Below are 7,362 nucleotides of genomic sequence, written 5' to 3'. Positions count from 1 at the left end.
AATGTTACACACAGTTCCAAGAACAATTTACAGGAAGATAGAAATAGACTAAAAACAAGGACAACAAAGCTGATAAAAAATACACCGAGAACTATTATGTACATACAATAGGCTAGGAAAACAGGTGTAAATTAAAGGTGTATATAAATATATTTAAAAATGTTGGGACCACAGGGACTTCATAGATGAACTTGTTCATTCGTATGTGTCCTAAACCTTTGAGCCATTAAACTCCCACGAAACCCTGAAGAAATTCAGCCCATGGCCCCAGCTTTGACACAAAGTCTGCCAGCTCAAATGCTAACAGAAGCAACAAAGTAGCTTAGCGCTGAGAGGCTAACTGTGAGGAGAACAGACCGGGTCCTCCATCTGCACAATCGGAACACAACACAGCAAAAGACTGAAACAGAACCACAATTCTTCCCCCTCTGGACAATTCACAACGGACCAGCTAATAACTAACATGCCAAAGCAACTTATCCTCTACCGTGGACTGGTAACGTAACTTGGCATAATTTGGCTTAACAGTGTAACGTTACTTGACTAAGCATGTGACTGTTTTATTGTTGTGATCTTCTCCATGGTTAATGTGAGGATATAATTGGAACCGTAGTTCTGCTCCACACAGACACAGAGTCTTTGCATGCTAACTAACTCCTTTTAACTTGGCACCATTATCCGACACTGATCACACACATACACCTCTGATTTGGCCTCAAACACAACCACACACGTGGAGAGAAAACACAGTTCCTGCTTCACTGTGCTTTCTTTGTCTGCAACACGTATGTCCACACTCGTGCACGCTGAACATACGGTGGAGCTCACAGAAACAGACACCCATGCACGCACACGCACACACACACGCACACTCTCCTTATCTCACACACACATCTCTTTGTGCTTTCGTTTAGGACATTTTAGTTAGTGACTCATCTTGTGTGTTTTGCCAAGTCTCAAGCGACTTTGAGTTCGTGAAAAGCGCTGTACATATTCAATTTATTATTATTATTATTTTTATTTTATTTTTTTAAATAAATGCTTGTGGATACACATGCTGTTTCATGATTGTTGCATAAGAGTGAATATATCACTAATCTCTTCAAAGTACAACTCCAAATAGCAATATTCTTTTTATTATGTTATTTAATATAAATATTGATGCCATTTAAACCCTGAAAAGAAAATACAATTGAAGTGTTTCTGCAAATTGTAAACAACTGCAAATAGTGCAAAATGAAGTACTGAATGCAAAACTTCCTTTTAAAAAATAACTTGTATTTCAAGATGAATTTTTCTTTGACCTCAATTTAGTCGGGTTTTGTTAGAATTAATGTTTAGCAGTATAGATAATGTTGCAGCAGCTATTTGTAAATCGATCATAGTTTGTGTGTTATTTGCATACCATTTTGCTTTTCGAGGTATGTTGTGTTATCTTGTGAAATGTAATTTAAAATCTTTCCAGTTTACATTGTTATCAAACAGTATCAGGTATATAAGCGCCGGGTATCAAATATATTCCAATATTATTAACAGGCCATATATTAGGAAGCTAATGTTAGTTTTGTCAGTTACTGTAATTAAGTTAGCTATGCAACAATTACATCTGGCAGTTACTGGGTGTAAATATTTAGTAACAACAAATACCAAAGCACAATCTTTTGACACAACACTTTGAGACCCAAAAAAGTGTTTACCACTGGCAGCAAGAGACTGGGAAGGTCCTAGACGTTTTTGCTGTCTGATAACTTGAATTAAAGTTAAGCCTATAAATAAAAAAACTGGTCAATCAGCAGTTCGTAAGGTCAGCCAAAACTAAAAGCTTATACTATGATGAGAATTCTAGATGTATTTGATCAATAAAAACACAGTTAATTAGTTTTCAGCTAATGAAAGAAACTCAACCTTTGAATTTCAATGTGTTGCAGTGCAAACAGAGGCAGAGAGACCTTGTAGTACAGGACAAAAGACTGACTCAATGTGACCTTAAACCTTTATTCTGCCCATGTAGGTGGGTCTGATGATTTTACTGAAAAAAGTGGTGCATACAGCAAGTTCTAGATGTGGTGGCAGATGGCAGGGTGGACAACAGGAATATGGGGAGGTTTTTATTTTTTTAAAACACTTCTCAAAAAAGGTAGTTTTAAGACATATTTGGTGAATGATTAGATATATGCTTGTGTGTACACCATTATCTGATTGGATTGGATTGATGCCCCATGCTGCTACAGTACCTCTGCAGATATGTCAGTCCCTGCAAGAACTGCACATTCAACAGTTCCAATATTATTTGCCATTGTGTCCAATCTTTATAATAGTTTGTCAAAAAATATAATCATATAAAGGCAAGGTGTTCAACTTCCTGGCTAGCTATCTGCACAGTCTGCTGGCTGCTGGCTGTTAGAGGAATGCTTAAAAACTTCATGTGTTTACCTACCAAAATGAAACTTTTAAAAATAATTTTTCCTCCTTTTGGAATTAATTACATATTGTGATTGCAGCTGGTTTCCATAACAACTGCAAAAATATTTCCAACTGATCTGATTGATAATTACAACAAATCTCAGCGAAAACCTGGTAGGGCTGATGAATGAAGGAGGTGGAATAAAGGTCAACACAACACATACATGCAAATTATGCGCTCTAAATTTGACTTATAGGTTGAAATTCAATCAAATTTAAATGTCACTTAGTCACGCTCTTCTTCTGGCTGTGTGTCTGAGCAGCTGAGACATAAATGGCTCAGCCAGTGTGGATTTCTAGGGCCTGCTGGGCTCATGTTGGTGGGTCTCCCCATGGATTATGGATTTCATTTGCTATTTTAGAGTGCTAAATAAAAATTTGCATTATATTTTTAGGAGATAAGTAGGTGATAAGGACAACATTTGTAGTTGGAATTCCCACAGGGTGAGGAAACTGACACATATACATGTAGAATATTTTTTAATTTATTTAATTTTAATGTATAGTTGGGGTAAAGACAGTCATTCATTTTACTTAGGCCTTAAATCTTATCTGGATCAATAATAGTAGGCCTACTGAAGATACATTTATATGTAGGTCACTGTGAAGATAATGGCATGCAATTGGACCAAGTTTGCCTGTTTTTATTTTAATATAATTTTTTTGGGGGATCATTTTCTCTTTCCTCTGGTTGAGGTGCAGGGTCAGCCAGGACGTAGAACAGGGTTAGAGTTAAGTCGAGTATCTGACTAAAGGACATCTCAGCACATTTGTGTGAACAGGAACCTGGCTCCATCAGGTGAGGGACAAGCTCACAAACTACCAGGGGCTCTCCTGCTGCTCCCGGTGGGGTGTCTCTTCCCTAGCACAGCTCAGTGTTTTTTTATAGCTGCTGCCTTTGTGTATGTTCATCCATGCATGAAATTGTGCATATTGTCAAAGCCTCCTTTGTTACGCATGTTAACAACTTTATCAAAGTATTCTCACAATCAAAGTCAGATTATGATTAAATTATTGCATTCATTCAACATGGATTTATCATTTTAATCAACATCAGGTGGCTCAGCTAGTAGCATTCTCACCTCATAGCAAGAAGAGCACTGCAGTCATGCTGCATGTGCAAAACACAAACACTTCTGCTGAAGTTTTGCGCATTAATTGCACTTAAAAAAAAGCAGTTAACTTAATTCCAGCTCTGCAAGTATGGCATAAGAGAGAAGATCGAAAAACAGGTTTCTCTATTTACTTTATGTTTTAGAGGAAGACAAGTAGAGACATATATGTCTAAGTTAACAAATATCTGAGTGATGAAAAGCCAGGGTAATAACTTGTCAATAATGACGTGATGCATTTATTTATACTTTAATGAGACAACAGTATGCATTTATCTGATCAATAGAAACATCATAGAAAAAGTAAGACAATTCATTTACATTGTTTCTAGTCTCCTTTAGCATGTGGCTTTTAACCTTCATGGTTATACTTTTCCCTTTGATCATATCCTTATATGACTTCTCATCTTTGCCTCATTCAGTCTGACATGACTTTTTTTTCTCCTGACTCACGTCTATCTGTTAAAAAATTTAACTCTTGTATTATATAACACTGACAAGTAATGGGAAGCTGCAGAACAGTGCACACTCTACTGTGGAGGGTGAATAATGACAGCACTTACCCTCTTTCAAAAACCTTCTTTCTCTTTTGCTCTCTCTCTCTCTCTCTCTCTCACACACACACACACACACACACACACACACACACACACACACGGGAAATGGAGCTTGTGGTCTATTGCAGATGATGTCTTTGACATTTAAAGTAGAAGTATAGTACTTTTCAATTCTCCTATCATGTCTACTGTGTTTCTTTCAACAAATCACAGCAAAATGCATTTACATGTGGCATTCACATCTTAACCAGCATAAAGAAGAATCCAAATTTCACTTTTCTGGCAGTAGCCTCTACTAATAAATTCTACTAAATAGCAGAATGTGATATGTGATAAATAAATTTAAAAAATACTCTTGTACATTGTGATGTATTGTACTAGTTTTTGAGATAGATTTTTTTGTTTTCCCAATGTGGAATCCCAAATCACTTCTAACTCGGAGTAGCAAAATTTTCCTTATCTCTGCGCAGCAACCTATCTGTTGAGGGAATTACAGAAACAACATGTGACTTTTGTACATTTACAGACTCAACATGCATAATTTGCAAGTCTGTAGTCCCAAGTGGCAGCGAGAGATAACAGTTTGAATTTCTCAAAAGTTTGAATGGCTTCATTACACTACATTTTGTAATGTGGTGTTGTTAAATCCTCAGAACTAAATTCCCTCTCTTTTTAGTGTCTGATAAGGCAGCCTATGCACACACAAAAAAAATCATGGCAGTAATTTTAGCTGTTTGTGAGGCCAGTCTTCTGTAGACTGAGTACTCAAACTATAATGTTGGCCAAGTATTTTACTGGTGTTTGTTTACCACTTGGAACCTGGATCTTACAGAATTTCACACAAATAAGGATTTATGGATCCCCAGTTAAATAACAATATATGATGAAAATAAAAAAACAATTACATCAAGACTACTCAGAAATGACTGGCAGCAAAAAATGATGATGATAGTTATTTTACGGCCTACAACTTTACTGTTCATTCTCGCTCTCATCAGCATTCTTTTCAGATGTAGCAGGCAGCTCTTTTCAGCAAAGAACCTCTTAAATCTTCCTATACACTACCTGCCCAGCACCAAACGGCAAACAAAGGTAGTGACTAGTTGGTGAACATTGAGCAGTGGTTGGCAATAGGCAGCCCAGTTCTGGCCCGCGGGCTGCCTAGGGAAATGAAAATAAGCGTCGGATTAAATGCCGGGTCGCGCACCCACACTTTTGCACATGCTTTATTGTGAGCATGTGCAAAAGTGTCCTTATAATGAATTTGTTTAACAAGGGAGAAAAAAGTCCACATGTTGATGGGATTGATCATACAGCTCTCTAAATGGGAGTTCTGCACTCTACCAACTGAGCTAAACGTGCACGTGAGTATCTAAGGGAGTGAAATAATTTGACGATGTTCCGGTCTGCCTTGTAATGGCTTGAAAAATATTTGGCCCAATGCCACTTATTTGCCGACCCCTGACATACAGGAGTTAACAGCTAAAGAGTCTGGTTTTTCACCTGGTCACACACCTCTGAATCACTGCCCACATCTCAGTTTCAAGTAGCTTGGGTGTTGTGTCCACTGATGGCTGTTTCTAGAGGCTGGAGAACCGATCAGAGCTTTGTAGGTTGTAATATGAAAAGGGACGTCATTGTCCCATTACATGCAGCTAGCCAGCTGCCGAGCTACGATTAATATGTATTGTTAGGCCATGAACTCTAGTGGCTGCATGAGGGTAGCAAATGAGGAGGTTAGGTGACGTGGCATAAAGAGTGACTTGGGGGTGAGTCAGTGGGTGGATGAGTCAAGTAAACTCAGAACTTTCACTTAGGAGCCCGAGGTAGTGTAATTTACTTATTTTAACCCAAATCATGATCTTTTCCTAAAATTAACCAAACTACGATCGTTTCCAATGTTTACCACATGTTAAATGTCATGTTACTTTCTGGTAAGCCTGTCGCTTGACTGGACTTGCCACTTTTTAAGTTATGAGGACGTGTTGGAATAATGGCTCCACGAGTATTTAAACTTTGTTAAAAAAAAATTCTATCAGAGATTATTTAAAAAGGTCAAATCTGAATCTGGTCGGGGGGGCTGAACCCCTCTTTTCCATACTAATGCTTACAAAAGTAGTTGAGTCTAATCATTAAGTTAACAGACATTTCCCACAGGAGTCAGAAACCATAGGCAGAAATCGCTGGAGGGGTGGCGGGGATGGGTTGTCCCCTGCTAACAATATATGAGGGTTGTCCCCCGTTAACGATATCCTTAATATATCCTTAATATAATGACATATGCTTAAAATGTTTGTGTACTTAGTAAAACAATACAAACACAAACGGGGCAACAACAAAATAAAAAAGGCCCCCCTCCCTTGCCTCACAGTGGTTTCTTCCACTGCCTGCTTTCCCCCTTTATGTCACCTACACACACAAGTCAGATGGGAGAGAACTAAGTTCAAATGGCTTCAGTAGTTGTGGAACTCCAGTAAGTAGGCAAGGCTATTTTATTCACTTTAAACATTTTCTCTTTAATCAAGTTAATGCTGAGTGATTAATACATTAGTCATGACAAAAAAATTATGATTACCAATGAATTTTTCCATGCGTCTGCTATGTAAGCCATTATATTGTTTGCTTGTTTAGTAGCCAATACAACTACCGCAGCGATAAGCCTATGTGTGAACTAATATTAGGCTAATTCTGTAGATCTACTGTTGTGTTGGGTTTTGCTCAAAATTAAGTTAAGTGGCAGATCAGCGGGCTTGTGTGAAGGATACAAAATAATTTATTAATTATTAATTATATGACTGCTTGGTAAACTTTTGAACCTAAGTCATATTTTAACAACTATCGCTTGTGTTGTTGGCCAGATAAAATGACAGAGAAAAGAAAAATGGATTATTTTTAAGTGCACCAAAACGCCAAGTAAGTACAAAACGTGCCCATAGTAAGGGAATTTGGCAACATCACAGTCTTCATGCTACACTACACTTTCTCCCCTTTTCGGTAGTCTTGTGCTTTCTCGTCCCTCTCCTCTCTCCTCCTATCACTTCCTGCAGGTGTTTCTGGCTCTGGAGCTGTGGAGTCTGGATCTGTGGTTGCGAGTCACCTGCTGCCCCCGTGTTCCTTCGACACCCTCTGCTACTACTATTGTTACTAGTACTATTGTTATTATTGTTATTATAATCATTAACATTCCGATTATTATCATTAACACTACTATAAATATCTGTACCATTTTT

Source organism: Micropterus salmoides, unplaced genomic scaffold, assembly GCF_014851395.1.
Source record: "Micropterus salmoides isolate LMB-PRFRI ecotype aquatic unplaced genomic scaffold, ASM1485139v1 Ms_hic_scaffold_4, whole genome shotgun sequence".
Classification (NCBI taxonomy): domain Eukaryota; kingdom Metazoa; phylum Chordata; class Actinopteri; order Centrarchiformes; family Centrarchidae; genus Micropterus; species Micropterus salmoides.
Note: the sequence above shows the minus strand (reverse complement) of the source record.